Raw genomic sequence first — 16,343 nt, 5'->3', positions numbered from 1 at the left:
ATACAGCCTTGACGAACTCCTTTTCCTATTTGGAACCAGTCTGTTGTTCCATGTCCAGTTCTAACTGTTGCTTCCTGACCTGCATACAAATTTCTCAAGAGGCAGATCAGGTGGTCTGGTATTCCCATCTCTTTCAGAATTTTCTACAGTTTATTGTGATCCACACAGTCAAAGGCTTTGGCATTGTCAATAAAGCAGAAATAGATGTTTTTCTGGAACTCTCTTGCTTTTTCCATGATCCAGAGGATGTTGGCAATTTGATCTCTGATTCCTCGGCCTTTTCTAAAACCAGCTTGAACATCAGGAAGTTCATGGTTCACATATTGCTGAAGCCTGGCTTGGAGAATTTTGAGCATTACTTTACTAGCATGTGAGATGAGTGCAATTGTGCAGTAGTTTGAGCATTCTTTAGCATTGCCTTTCTTTGGGATTGGAATGAAAACTGACCTTTTCCAGTCCTGTGGCCACTGCTGAGTTTTTCCAAATTTGCTGGCATATTGAGTGCAGCACTTTCACAGCATCATCTTTCAGGATTTGAAAGAGCTCAACTGGAATTCCATCACCTCCACTAGCTTTGTTTGTAGTGATGCTTTCTAAGGCCCACTTGACTTCACATTCCAGGATGTCTGGCTCTAGGTCAGTGATCACACCATCGTGATTATCTGGGTCGTGAAGATCTTTTTTGTACAGTTCTTCTGTGTATTCTTGCCATCTCTTTTTAATATCTTCTGCTTCTGTTAGGTGCATACCATTTCTGTCCTTTATCGAGCTCATCTTTGCATGAAATGTTCCTTTGGTATCTCTGATTTTCTTGAAGAGATCCCTAGTCTTTCCCATTCTGTTGTTTTCCTCTATTTCTTTGCATTGATCGCTGAAGAAGGCTTTCTTATCTCTTCTTGCTATTCTTTGGAACTCTGCATTCAGATGTTTACATCTTTCCTTTTCTCCTTTGCTTTTCACTTCTCTTCTTTTCACAGCTATTTGTAAGGCCTCCCCAGACAGACATTTTGCTTTTTTGCATTTCTTTTCCATGGGGATAGTCTTGATCCCTGTCTCCTGTACAATGTCACGAACCTTATTCCATAGTTCATCAAGCACTCTATCTATCAGATCTAGGCCCTTAAATCTATTTCTCACTTCCACTATATAATCATAAGGGATTTGATTTAGGTCATACCTGAATAGTCTAGTGGTTTTCCCGACTTTCTTCAATTTAAGTCTGAATTTGGCAATAAGGAGTTCATGGTCTGAGCCACAGTCAGCTCCTGGTCTTGTTTTTGCTGACTGTATAGAGCTTCTCCATCTTTGGCTGCAAAGAATATAATCAATCTGATTTCGGTGTTGACCATCTGGTGATGTCCATGTATAGAGTCATCTCTTGTGTTGTTGGAAGAGGGTGTTTGTTATGACCAGTGCATTTAATATACATAGAATCAAACAGTCTGAAATGGTATAGGTCATCTTATTTGCAAAGCAGAAATAAAGACATAGATGTAGTGAACAAATACATGGATACCAATGAGGAAAGAGGGGTTGAAGGAATTGGGAGATTGGGACTGACACATATACACTATTCATACTGAGATAAAATAGATAACTAATGAGAACTTACTAGATAGCACAGGGAATTCTACTTAATGCGCTGGGGTGACTGGAATGGAAGGAAGTCCAAAAGGGAGAGGATATATGTATATGTATGGGTGACTCATTTTGTTGTACAGTAGAAACTAACAGTATTGTGAAGCAACTATGAAAGTGAAGTCGCTCAGTCATGTCCGACTCTTTGCGACCCCATGCACTGTAGCCTACCAGGCTCCTCTGTCCATGGGATTTTCCAGGCAATAGTACTGGAGTGGATTGCCATTTCCTTCTCCAGTGGATCTTCCCAATCCAGGGATCAGACCCGGGTCTCCCGCATCGTAGACAGACACTTTACTATCTGAGCCACCAGGAAAGTCTCTGAAGCAACTATACTCCAATAAAAAATTAGTTAAAAAAAAACCAGTCTGCACGCATCCCTGTGTTTTCTTAGAATAATGTAAAAGAACTACGAGCAAAGAAAGAGTAGCGTTTGTCCCTTGAACTGAAGGATCCTGAGTAAATCAATAATGAGTGAATGTGGAATTCCTCTGTGATAGGCTAGAATGCTCTGCAATGAATGTCGACTTTTGGAACCATGTGGGCAAAGCCCATAGACCTTAAAACTGGTGATCAATGTGTTCAACCTCATAATACATCATCAGCCTATGGTCTCTGCTCCATAAACTTCATGACAAAGGGAAGGGAGGGGGAAGTAAGAGATTATTTATATAAAAAACAGGGTGGAACTACTAAAGCTGGCATTGGAGGGTTGGTTTGACAGCTTTGGCTAAAGACATTATAGAAGGAAGATGGCGGCCTAAGATTCACCAGACTTCAAGATCTGACTTGTTCTGTTTTCCTTTTTTGTCTACACTACTCGACCAAATCAACTGCAATTGAATGTGGACATTATTTTGCTATGAGTGTGTTCTAAGAAGTTGGAAAGAAATCTTGTATTATGTCCCCTACTCTGAGAGTAAGGACACTTAGAGTTGAGAAAACCAAGGTATAATGAGCCCTGGTGATGCTGGCTGAGTTGGCAAAGAATCTTGGACCTCCCTTAATAGACTTCAAAGATTGTCAATGTGAGATTCAGCAAAAATAACTGCTATTGTCCTGTGTGGTGGAGCAGGGACCCTCCCTTTGACAGCTGGCTCTAATCTCAGGACCACAGGCCTGATAAAGGATTTACCATCAAAAAAGTCAAAATATCTTCAAGTACAAGATTCAGGAATTTCCAAATATTCTATCCAAGACATTAGCATATCAATGAGAGGACGCCCCTCAAAGGAGACAAGTAAACAAACAGCAAGCAGGAATTCATAAGAGTCACCGCTGTTTTCTTACATGTCTTGAGTCTATTTTGAGATCAGGAGACATGATTTTCTTATCTCACTGTCCCCTCTGATTTGAAGCATGTGGTTAATGTATCAATGAGGACACGGTGAACCATCTTGAGTGATGTGAATATCCTGCCATCATAGGAACCCAGACCTACCTCTGGACTAAGCCTTGCAAGGAGACTGTAAGAGAATAATAACTGGGGATCAGGAATCTCTAAGGTGTCCTTTGGTAGAAAGAATTTCTCCTCCAATAAGTACTTATATGTGTATTAAGTGTGCTTAGCATGGATGAAACTATTTTTCTGTCACTCCAATTCTTTAGCATTCATGTCTTTCTTAGAAATAAAGTGGGGATTTTGCTGTCTTACTGAGGACTATCTTATTTTATGATACCACCAAAGGTAAGGTAAGGTAAGTCACTTCAGTCATGTCCGACTCTGTGCGACCCCATAGACGGCAGCCCACCAGGCTCCCCTGTCCCTGGGACTCTCCAGGCAAGAACACTGGAGTGGGTTGCCATTTCCTTCTACAATGCATGAAAGTGAAAAGTGAAAGTGAAGTCGCTCAGTCATGGCCGACTCTTTTCAACCCCATGGACTGCAGCCCTCCAGGCTCCTCCGTCCATTGGATTTTCCAGGCAAGAGTACTGGAGTCGAGTGCCATTGCCTTCTCCGGATACCACCAAAGATTACCCCAAAGATTAGTTTGTCTGTTAATTTTGCCATTAAGACCTCTACATCGGGGATTTCCCTGGTAGTCCCGTGGTTAAGAATCTACCTCCCAACACAGGGGATACAGATTCAAGCCCTGGTTAGGGAACTCCACATGTTGGGCAAACTAAAAGCCTTTGAGCCACAACTAGAGAGCCTGCATGCTGCAATGAAGAGCAGGACCCCCACCCTGGCCCCCCCAAAAGACCTCTGTCTCATCTCGTTTCCTTCCAGTAAATTCCGGTAAAACATGGAATTTTTATACAATTTGCCATCTCTCAAGAATACAAATCTTTAAGGAAAAAAGCTTCCTCTTAACTCACCTCAGAAAAATAGAAAGAAGAAGAAAATCTGGATGATGAGATACAATGACAGGTAAGATATAAAATATAACTGTTGTTGCCCCCAGGGAGTTTATATAACTACAATAGTAATGCATATTGAAACAATTTATCAGGTTAAGAACTGATATACTAACTGACAGAAATAGAATATTACTCACTTCCTTTCAAAGTTATAAGTACTGAACATTTTAACCAATCCCTAGATTCTATTTACTACTTCTAGGAAAGCACTGCCAGCTTACATGAATTTATCCTCATACCAATCTTAAGTACTGGATAAAGTTGATTTGGTAATGATCAGAAGAGATTGGGATCAAACATTTATTAAGTAAATTAGCACCTACACTACTGGAAATGATGTGAGTGGAAAGATCCAATGAGATGAAGGGGCTACTGGGACTTCCATGATGGTCCAGTGGCTAAGACTCAGTGTTCCCAATGCAGGAGGCCTGGGTTCCATCACCGGTCGGGGAACTAGATCCCACATGCTGCAGCTAAGATTTGCATGCTGCAACTAGGAGATCCTGCTTGCTGCAACTAAGACCTAACGCAGGCAGAAAAATCAATAAATACTAAGGAAATATTTATTTTTTAAAACGAAGGGACTAAAAATCTGGAAATAGACTGCCTTATGATCCAGCAATCCCACTGCTGGGCATACACACCGAGGAAACCAGAAGGGAAAGAGACACGTGTACCCCAGTGTTCATCGCAGCACTGTTTATAATAGCCAGGACATGGAAGCAACCTAGATGTCCATCAGCAGATGAACGGATAAGAAAGCTATGGTACATATACACAATGGAGTATTACTCAGCCATTAAAAAGAATACATTTGAATCAGTTCTAATGAGGTGGATGAAACTGGAGCCTATTATACAGAGTGAAGTAAGCCAGAAAGGAAAACACCAATACAGTATACTAACACATATATATGGAATTTAGAAAGATGGTAACAATAACCCTGTGTACAAGACAGCAAAAGAGACACTGATGTATAGAACAGTCTTATGGACTCTGTTGGAGAGGGAGAGGGTGGGAAGATTTGGGAGAATGGCATTGAAACATGTATAATATCATGTATGAAACGAGTTGCCAGTCCAGGTTCGATGAACAATACTGGATGCTTGGGGCTGGTGCACTGGGACGACCCAGAGGGATGGTATGGGGAGGGAGGAGGGAAGAGGGTTCAGGATGGGGAACACATGTATACCTGTGGTGGATTCATTTCGATATTTGGCAAAACTAATACAATACTGTAAAGTTTAAAAACAAAATAAAATTTAAAAAAATGTATATACACTTGACACAAACTGAGATTAACATATGTAACCTACGTCTCTTCCATCTTTATCCTCCCTCCACTCCCATCTTGGAGCAGGTAATCATCTAAAATTAAGCTGCTGCTAAAGGAGTAGTCAAGGCTGTATATTGTCACCGTGTTTATTTAACTTATATGCAGAGTACATCATGAGAAACGCTGGACTGGAAGAAACACAAGCTGGAATCAAGATTGCCGGGAGAAATATCAATAACCTCAGATATGCAGATGACATCACCCTTATGGCAGAAAGTGAAGAGGAACTCAAAAGCCTCTTGATGAAAGTGAAAGTGGAGACTGAAAAATTTGGCTTAAAACTCAACATTCAGAAAACGAGGATCATGGCATCCGGTCCCATCACTTCATGGGAAATAGATGGGGAAACAGTGGAAACAGTGTCAGACTTTATTTTTCTGGGCTCCAAAATCACTGCAGATGGTGACTGCAGCCATGAAATTAAAAGACGCTTACTCCTTGGAAGGAAAGTTATGACCAACCTAGATAGCGTATTCAAAAGCAGAGACATTACTTTGCCAACAAAGGTCCATCCAGTCAAGGCTATGGTTTTTCCTGTGGTCATGTATGGATGTGAGAGTTGGACTGTGAAGAAGGCTGAGCACTTAAGAATTGATGCCTTTGAACTGTGGTGTTGGAGAAGACTCTTGAGAGTCCCTTGGACTGCAAAGAGATCCAACCAGTGTATTCTGAAGGAGATCAGCCCTGGGATTTCTTTGGAAGGAATGATGCTGAAGCTGAAACTCCAGTACTTTGGCCACCTCATGCGAAGAGTTGACTCATTGGAAAAGACTCTGATGCTGGGAGGGATTGGGGGCAAGAGGAGAAGGGGATGACAGAGGATGAGATGGCTGGATGGCATCACTGACTCGATGGATGTGAGTCTGAGTGAACTCCGGGAGTTGGTGATGGACAGGGAGGCCTGGTGTGCTGCAATTCATGGGGTTGCAAAGAGTCAGACACGACTGAGGGACTGATCTGATCTTATCTGATCTGAAGCTGCTAAGTCACTACAGTTGTGTCCGACTCTGTGCAACCCCATAGACGGCAGCCCACCAGGCTCCCCCGTCCCTGGGATTCTCCAGGCAAGGACACTGGAGTGGGTTGCCATTTCCTTCTCCAATGCATGAAAGTGAAAAGTGAAAGTGAAGTCGCTTGGTCGTGTCCAACCTTCAGCGACCCCATGGACTGCAGGCTTCAAGGCTCCTCCGTCCATGGGATTTTCCAGGCAAGAGTACTGGAATGGGGTGCCATTGCCTTCTCCATCTATTTCCCTCACCAGGGGTCAAATCCTGACTTCCTGCATTGGAAGCATGGAGGCTTAGCTGTTGAACCACCAGAGAAGTCCCTCCACAACTATTAAACAGCCAATTAGTTTAAGTTTCGGAGAAGGCAATGGCACCCCACTCCAGTACTCTTGCCTGGAAAATCCCATGGACGGAGAAACCTGGTAGGCTGCAGTCCCTGGGGTCGCTAGAGTCAGACACACTGAGCGACTTCACTTTCACTTTCATGCATTGGAGAAGGAAATGGCAACCCACTCCAGTGTTCTTGCCTGGAGAATCCCAGGGACGGGGGAGTCTGGTGGGCTGCCATATATGGGGTCGCACAGAGTCAGACATGACTGAAGCAACTTAGCAGCAGCAGTTTAAATTTAATGAATACCCGATTCAAGTTAAATATTCACTAAAATAAAAGCAATTATGATGCTTGGTATCTGCAGAGCATATGCAGGGACTATCACCAGACAGAGGAATGAATTAGAGAAATATTCACCAAGACATCCAGAAGACAAACTCAACGTGGTAATTTAAAACCAGCTCTTGGGACCTGGGTTCAGAGGCAAGTACCCAGGTCGGGGTGTCTTACTGTAAATAAAAATTGCAGTCTCAGAATGAAATTATTGGTGGATTCCCACCCCCATGCTTGACTCAATTCGTTAGCTGTTACTCAGAATGAGGAAGCCAGATAAGCAAAAAGGGTGAACTATATATAGTTTGCCAGGAGTTGGTAATCTGAGACAGTGCAGGGGGCAGTTTTAGTTTCAAAAGCCTCTAAACATTCTGTTTCGAGTCCATCATTGTCATTAAGGTGAATTACCTATCTCCAGACCAGATTTTTATACAAAGCAGTCTGCTGTGGAACATGCTGGACAAAATGTTAGTTCAATAAGAAGTTCTCTGGAGAAGAGTGGCAAATTCATTCAAAAGAAATACTTTGACTTTGCTGTTACCTGAAATTATCACACTGTTTGTATAACAAACAATATTTGTGTTATCACGATGTTTGTGCTAATACAAACAATGTTATCACAACATTGTTTTAGTTTGTATTGGGGTATAATTTTGTATCGGGGTTATGCGTGTGTGCTCAACTGTGCCCGACTCTTTGTGATCCCATGGACTATAGCTTGTGAGGCTTCTCTGTCTATGGAAATTTCCAGGCAAGAATACTGGAGTAGGTTGCCATTTCCGTCTCCAGGGATGGGGATTATACACCAATGCAAAATAAAAGTGAAAGTAAGTGAAAGTCGCTCAGTTGTGTCCCACTCTTTGCCACCCCATGGACTGGAGTGGGTAGCCTTTCCTTTCTCCAGGGGATCTCCCCAACCCAGAGCGGTGGAGTGGCGGCTGGGCAGTGCTGGGGTGGCCATGAGAAGATACCCCACATCCAAGGGCAAAGGAGAAGCCCCAGCAAGAAGGCAGGAGGGGCGAATTCGCATTTAGAATCAAACCCCATTCCCCTGGAGGCTTAGAGTGTAGTGTCCGCCTGCAATGAGGGAGACCCAGGTCCAATCCCTGAGTCGGGAAGATCCCCTGGAGAAGGAAATGGCAACCCACTCCAGTACTCTTCCCTGGAAAATCCCATGGATGGAGGAGCCAGGGAGGCTGCAGTCCATGGGGTCGCAAAGAGTCGGACACAATTGAGCAACTTCACTTTCACTTTCCATTCCCGACAGAGATGCTTGGAGGGCTCAAACATACCTTGTGCACACCAGGACCCAGGAACCCCACAGAGACTGAGCCACAACTGTGTTTGAGCATCTCCTGCGGAAGTATAATCAGCAGTGGACCGCCTCAGGGGCAGGGGCTCTGGGTGTGGATATGGCTTAAGTCCTCCTGGAGGAGGTCATCATTAACCCCACCATAGAACTTCCAGAACTTACACAGGACTGGAGAAACAGACTCTTGGCAGGTACAAATAGAACCTTGTGCACACCAGGACCCAGGAGAAAGGAGCAGTGACCCCACAAGAGACTGACCCACACTTGCCCGGGAGTGCCCAGGAGTCTCCAGCAAAGGTGTGGGTTGGTGGTGGCCTGCTGCAGGGTTTGGGGCACTGAGTGTAGTAGTACATGCATGGGATCTTTTGAAGGAGGTCGCCATTATCTTCATCACCTCCACCATAGTTCAGTTCAGTTCAGTTGAGTCCCTCAGTCATGTCTGACTCTTTGTGACCCCATGAATTGCAGCACGCCAGGCCTCCCTGTGCATCACTAACTCCCGGAGTTCACTCAAACTCACGTCCATCGAGTCAGTGATGCCATCCAGCCATCTCATCCTCTGTCGTCCCCTTCTTCTCCTGCCCCCAATCCCTTCCAGCATCAGAGTCTTTTCCAATGAGTCAACTCTTCGCATGAGGTGGCCAGAGTACTGGAGTTTCAGCTTTAGCATCATTCCTTCTAAAGAACACCCAGGACTGATCTCCTTCAGAATACACTGGTTGGATCTCCTTGCAGTCCAAGGGACTCTCAAGAGTCTTCCCCAACACCACAGTTCAAAAGCATCAATTCTTTGGCACTCAGCCTTCTTCACAGTCCAACTCTCACATCCATACATGACCACTGGAAAAACCATAGCCTTGACTAGACAGAACTTTGTTGACAAAGTAATGTCTGTGCTTTTGAATATGCTATCTAGGTTGATCATAAATTCCTTCCAAGGAGTAAGCGTCTTTTAATTTCATGGCTGCAGTCACCATCTGCAGTGATTTTGGAGCCCCCCAAAATAAAGTCAGCTACTGTTTTCAGTTTCCCCATTTATTTCCCATGAAGTGATGGGACCAGATGCCATGATCTTAGTTTTCTGAATGTTGAGCTTTAAGCCAACTTGTTCACTCTCCTCTTTCACCTTCATCAAGAGGCTTTTTAGTTCCTCTTCACTTTCTGCCATAAGGGTGGTGTCATCTGCATATCTGAGGTTATTGATATTTCTCCCAGCAATCTTGATTCCAGCTTGTGCTTCTTCCAGCCTAGCATTTCTCATGATGTACTCTGCACAGAAGTTAAATAAGCAGAGTGATAATATACAGCCTTTATGAACTCCTTTTCCTATTAGGAACCAGTCTGTTGTTCCATGTCCAGTTCTAACTGTTGCTTCCTGACCTGCATACAGGTTTCTCAAGAGGCAGGTCAGGTGGTCTGGTATTCCCATCTCTTGAAGAATTTTCCACAGTTTATTGTGATCCACACAGTCAAGGGCTTTGGCATAGTCAATAAAGCAGAAATAGATGTTTTTCTGGAACTCTCTTGCTTTTTCCATGATCCAGCGGATGTTGGCAATTTGATCTCTGGTTTCTCTGCCTTTTCTAAAACCAGCTTGAAAATCTGGAAGTTCATAGTTCACGTATTGCTGAAGCCTGGCTTGGAGAATTTTGAGCATTACTTTACTAGCACGTGAGATGAGTGCAATTGTGCGGTAGTTTGAGTATTCTTTGGCATTGCCTTTCTTTGGGATTGGAATGAAAACTGACCTTTTCCAGTCCTGTGGCCACTGCTGAGTTTTCCAAATTTGCTGGCATATTGAGTGCAGCACTTTCACAGCATCATCTTTCAGGATTTGAAACAGCTCAACTGGAATTCCATCACCTCCACTAGCTTTGTTTGTAGTGATGCTTTCTAAGTCTCACTTGACTTCACATTCCAGGATGTCTGGCTCTAGGTGAGTGATCCCACCATTGTGAGTATCTGGGTCATGAAGATCTTTTTTGTATAGTTCTGTGTATTCTTGCCACCTCTTCTTAATATCTTCTGCTTCTGTTAGGTCCATACCATTTCTGTCCTTTATCGAGCCCATCTTTGCATGAAATATTCCCTTGGTATCTCTAATTTTCTTGAAGAGATCTCTAGTCTTTCCCATTCTGTCATTTTCCTCTCTTTCTTTGCACTGATCACTGAGGAAGGCTTTCTTATCTCTCCTTGCTATTCTTTGGAACTCTGCATTCAGATACTTATATCTTTCCTTTTCTCCTTTGCTTTTCTCTTCTCTTCTTTTCACAGCTATTTGTAAGGCCTCCCCAGACAGCCATTTTGCTTTTTTGCATTTCTTTTCCATGGGGATGGTCTTGATCCCTGTCTCCTGTACAATGTCATGAACCTCCGTCCATAGTTCATCAGGCACTCTATCTATCAGATTTAGTCCCTTAAATCTATTTCTCACTTCCACTGTATAAGCATAAGGGATTTGATTTAGATCATACCTGAATGGTCTAGTGGTTTTCCCCACTTTCTTCAATTTAAGTCTGAATTTGGTAATAAGGAGTTCATGACCTGAGCCACAGTCAGCTCCCGGTCTTGTTTTTGCTGACTGTATAGAGCTTCTCCATCTTTGCTGCAAAGAATATAATCAATCTGATTTCGTTGTTGACCATCTGGTGATGTCCATGTGTAGAATCTTCTCTTGTGTTGTTGGAAGAGGGTGTTTGCTATGACCAGTGTGTTCTCTTGGCAAAACTCTATTAGCCTTTGTCCTGCTTCATTCCGTATTCCAAGGCCAAATCTGCCTGTTACTCTAGGTGTTTCTTGACTTCCTACGTTTGCATTCCAGTCCCCTGTAATGAAAAGGACATCTTTTTTGGGTGTTAGTTCTAAAAGGTCTTGTAGGTCTTCATAGAACCATTCAAGTTCAGCTTCTTCAGTGTTACTGGTTGGGGCATAGACTTGGATTACTGTGATATTGAATGGTTTGCCTTGGAAACAAAGCTAGTGGAGATGATGGAATTCCAGTTGAGGTATTTCAAATCCTAAAAGATGATGCTGTGAAGGTGCTGCACTCAATATGCCAGCAAATTTGGAAAACTCAGCAGTGGCCACAGGACTGGAAAAAGTCAGTTTTCATTTCATTCCCAAAGAAAGGCAATGCCAAAGAATGCTCAAACTACCGCACAATTGCACTCATCTCACACGCTAGTAAAGTAATGCTCAAGATTCTCCAAGCCAGGCTTCAGCAATATGTGAACCATGAACTTCCAGATGTTCAAGCTGGTTTTAGAAAAGGCAGAGGAACCAGAGATCAAATATCTGTTGGATCATGGAAAAAGCAAGAGAGTTCCAGAAAAACATCTATTTCTGCTTTATTGACTATGCCAAAGCCCTTGACTGTGTGGATCAATCACAATAAACTCTGGAAAATTCTGAAAGAGATGGGAATACTAGACCACCTGACCTGTCTCTTGAGAAATCTGTATGTAGGTCAGGAAGCAACAGTTAGAACTGGACTTGGAACAACAGAGTGGTTCCAAATAGGAAAAGGAGTATGTCAGGGCTGTATATTGTCACCCTGCTTATTTAACTTCTATGCAGAGTACATCATGAGAAACGCTGGGCTGGAGGAAGCACAAACTGGAATCAAGATTGCTGGGAGAAATATCAATAACCTCAGATATGCAGATGACACCACCTTCATGGCAGAAAGAGAAGAGAACTAAAGAGCCTCTTGATGAAAGTAAAAGAGGAGAATGAACATGTTGGCTTAAAGCTCAACATTCAGAAAACTAAGATCATGGCATCTGGTCCCATCACTTCATGGGAAATAGATAGGAAATAGTGGAAACAGTGACAGACTTTATTTTTTGGTCTCCAAAATCACTGCAGATGGTGATTGCAGCCATGAATTTAAGAGACGCTTACTCCTTGGAAGAAAAGTTATGAACCAGCTAGACAGCATATTAAAAAGCAGAGACATTACTTTGTCAACAAAGTTCTGTTTAGTCAAGGCTATGGTTTTTCCAGTGGTCATGTATGGATGTGAGAGTTCGACTATAAAGAAAGCTGAGTGCTGAAGAATTGATGTTTTTGAACTGTGGTGTTGGAGAAGACTCTTGAGAGTCCCTTGGACTGCAAGGAGATCCAACCAGCCCATTCTAAAGGAGATCAGTCCTGAATATTCATTGGAAGGACTGATGCTGAAGCTGAAACTCCAATACTTTGGCCACCTGATGTGAAGAACTGACTCATTGGAAAAGACCCTGATCCTGGGAAAGACTGAAGGCGGGAGGAGGAGGGGATGACAGAGGATGAGATGGTTGGATGGCATCACTGACCCAATGAACATGAATTTGAGTAAAGTCCCGTAGTTGGTAATGGACAGGGAGGCCTGTGTGTTGCAGTCTATGGGGTTGCAATGAGTCAGACACGACTGAGCGACTGAACTGAAGAAAATAAAAAGTTAAAAAAATCAAGAAATAAGTTAAAAGAAAAACTTTGCAAAACTAGTGAGGATGAACGCTAAGACCCAAGGCCAGAGTTGAGCAACAGAAGATGGCTGTAAAATTACTACCCATTGGTGAGGAGAAGTTATATTACTCCTGAGAAGGAGAAAGGAGAAAGGGACTCGGGAGAAAGAACAGGAAGAGAAAAGAGGCGAGCAAGATGGCGCAAGGCGGGCCAGTCCAGCCCAGAATATTTGTGGATTGGGGCAGGGATGTGGTGTGTCCCGACTGGCTTAGGAAAGCCAGTTGTGCAACTCTGGCTGCGTCATCGTGTTGTTAGCTTAAAATAACCCGTGGTGAAAGTGTGCAAGTGTTAGTGGTGTCTGACTCTTTGTGACCCCGTGGACGATAGCCCACTAGGCTCCTCTGTCCATGGAATTCTTCAGGCCAGAATACCCATGGTAGAAGTGAGTATTTATTCCAAGGACACTGTGAGCACTCCACACCAGGGTCACCAAGCTTACCCCTCCTCCAAGAGCCTATTTCCCAGCACACATGTGAGTGTGGGACAAGTGTATGCAGGCATACCCTCAGGGACATTGTGGCTTTGGTTACAGACTGTCATATTTAAGCAAACATGGCCATAAAGTGAGTCACATGAATTGCTTAGTTGCCCAGTGCGTACAAAAGATACGTTTACACTACACTATAGTCTGTTAAGTGTCCAATAACATTGCATCTAAAAGAAGTCTTACCTCAATTCAAAAATACTTTATTGCTTAAAAATGCTAACCATCATCTGAAAACCCACAAGCCTTCAGTTGTTTAAAAAAAAAATGTAATATCTGTGAAGTGCTATAGAGTGAGGCACAATAAAATAAGGTATGCCTGTAAAGAGATGCCAACATAACATGTCTACATATTTAAAAGCTATAAATCAAGGTAACAAGCTATTATATAAAATGTTTGACAAGTATACATTTACAATGACCTGAAAGTATAGATTCAAATTTAATTTCTGTTGGGGTTCACAGCAGAATAAAGAAAAAGCTGGCTCCCTGACGGCCCCTCCCTAGCCTAAAGCCAGTTCCTCTTTTAGTTCTACCCATCGCTTCGTCCCAAACCACAAAGTCCATAAAGCACATTTCCCTTTGGCATCCATGAGGACTCTGGGCATGTATACTCACAGCTAGCCATCCACCCTTGGGAGGACTGAATCAGGAAACAGGCTGCACAAGTCCTGAAGGGCTGGTTCAGGGCTTTTGGGGCAGGGAATTGTAATCCTGGGTTCTCAGGAGCCCTAAGCATGGTATAGAAGGGAGTGGCTCTGGGCCCAAGTGAGTATGTCTTCTGGGTCCAACAGGTTCCTTGTCCTGTAGGGAGGGTGTGGTCAGTGGAGGTCAGAGTAAGTTTCCCTAAAGCACTGAGCCCAACCCAGGAGATCTTCCTATAGGTCTAAGGATTATGTTATACTGGGCATTGCACAATGACTCTCTTTATGGATCCTCCAAATTCTAAGTACATTCCAGAAGAATTATAAAATGTCTGGGTTACTAGATTTCCCCCGCCCCCCGAACCAGTGCTGAGTCCCTGGTTGACAGAGAATGAAACAGAGGCCATACATCTGGACATGATGGCATGAGGGCTGGAGTGGCCAGCTGACATTTGGCTTCTGAGTACTCAGTTGAAAAAATTATTTCTTCTACCTGTGCTTCCGTTCCTGCTCCCCCAGGATCTTTAGTCCACCAACCATTTTCTCTTCCTTTCACCCTAATTCTCTGATGGACTTTTCCATCAGTACTTCCATTTGCTCAAATTCCTTTCCTGTGAACTCTCTACAAAGTAACAACTTCTTTAGATAGAAAGTGAAAGTCACTCGGTTGTGTCCACCTCTTTGCAACCCCCTGGACTATCCATAGAATTCTCTAGGCCAGAATACTTGGAGTGGTAGTCTTTTCCTTCTCCAGGGGATCTTCCTAACCCAGGGATCAAACCCAGGTCTCCCGCAGCTGAGACCACAGGGAGGCCCTCTTTACCAGCTGAGCCACAGGGAGGCCCTCTTTAGGGTTGGTCCTCCTCTATTAACTCTTTTCTTTTTTTTTAATTAAAAATTTTTTTTTTTATTGCATTGGGCCTTTGTTGCTTTGAGTGGACTTTCTCTAGTTGTGGCAATTGGGAGCTTCTCTTTGCTGCGAGGTGAAAGCTTCTTGCTGCAGTAGCTTCTCTCGTTGCATAGCACAGGCTCTAGGTGAGTGGGCCTCAGTACTTGTGGTTCGTGAGCTCTGGAGCGCAGGCTCAGAAGTTGTGGCACATGGGCTTAGTTGCTCCGTGGTATGTGGAATCTTTCTGAATCAGGGATCGACCTTGTGTTCCCTGCATTGGTAGGCAGAATCTTATTCACTGTGCCACTGGGGAAGTTCCTCTATTAACTCTTGTCCTATTTCTTTCGTCAAAACTCAGAGCCAAAATTCTTGAAAAGTTACCTCTCTTTCTTTTTTTTAATCCTCACCTTAAATCCACTGCAGCCAGGCTCTTGCTGTCACCACACCACCCATATTCAGCCCTTGCTTTGCTTACCTGCCAACTATTACCTGTTCTCTCACTCCTGATGGGTTCTCCTCTCTGGCTTCCAGGAAAGCAATGTTCTGGTTAATCTCTAAATATGCCGCCTCCTCGCCATTTCCACCGCAGACACCTCTCTTCCTCCATCCATCAAATGCCTGCTCTCTATAAGAGCCTAATCCTTCTGATCTTCTCACTTCATGCCCTCCCCTAAGGTCATCTCCATATGTGGATGATTCTCAAACCTTTATCCCCAAACCAGATCTCTCTCTCTTCTGATTTCCAGGCCTAAAATATTTCACTCTGGATCCACCTGAAAATCTTGGTCACTTTCAACTCAACATATCCCAAACTGAACTCATCCTTTTTTCCCTTCATTTAGAAAATGTTATGTCCTTCAGAAACCTGAGTTAGTCTTGGTGTCTCCTTCTCTCTCAGAGCTCAGAACGGTCATGTTGCAAATTGACTTAAGTCTAACTGGCTGTTAACAACTGCTAGATTCTTACTGGGAGATGTTGGAGCCCTCCAACAGTTACAGGTAGGTGAGGACTTCATGGGGCTTCCCAGGTGGCACTAGTGGTAAAGAACCTGGCTCCCAGTGCAGGAGATGTAAGAGATTCCGGTTCAGTTCCTGGGTCGGGAAGATTCCCTGGAGGAGGGCATGGCAACCCCCTCCAGTATCCTTGCCTGGAGAATCCCATGGTCAGGGGAGCCTGGTGGGCTATGGTCCATAGGGTCTCAAAGAGTCAGATATGACTGATGTGACTCAGCATGCCTGCATGCAGCCTGTTACTGTGAGCTCAGCCTAATCCATTAGGCACTGTATTAGTTGAGGTAAGGCAGAGTTGATGCAGCAAACAGCTCCAAAAGTAGTCCAGTAGTTTAAAGCAAGAGCCTGAAAGGAACATTTCAAGTCAGCTGGTGGCTTCTATTCCATGCACTTACCCAGGGACTCAGGTTCCTTCTAACACGATTTTCCACCATCTTCAGGGCTTCGTTGCCTGCATGGTCAAGGTTGTAGCTACTCAAATGGCAAGAA

The sequence above is a fragment of the Bubalus bubalis genome, chromosome 7 (genome assembly GCF_019923935.1).
Source record: "Bubalus bubalis isolate 160015118507 breed Murrah chromosome 7, NDDB_SH_1, whole genome shotgun sequence".
Lineage (NCBI taxonomy): Eukaryota > Metazoa > Chordata > Mammalia > Artiodactyla > Bovidae > Bubalus > Bubalus bubalis.
Note: the sequence above shows the minus strand (reverse complement) of the source record.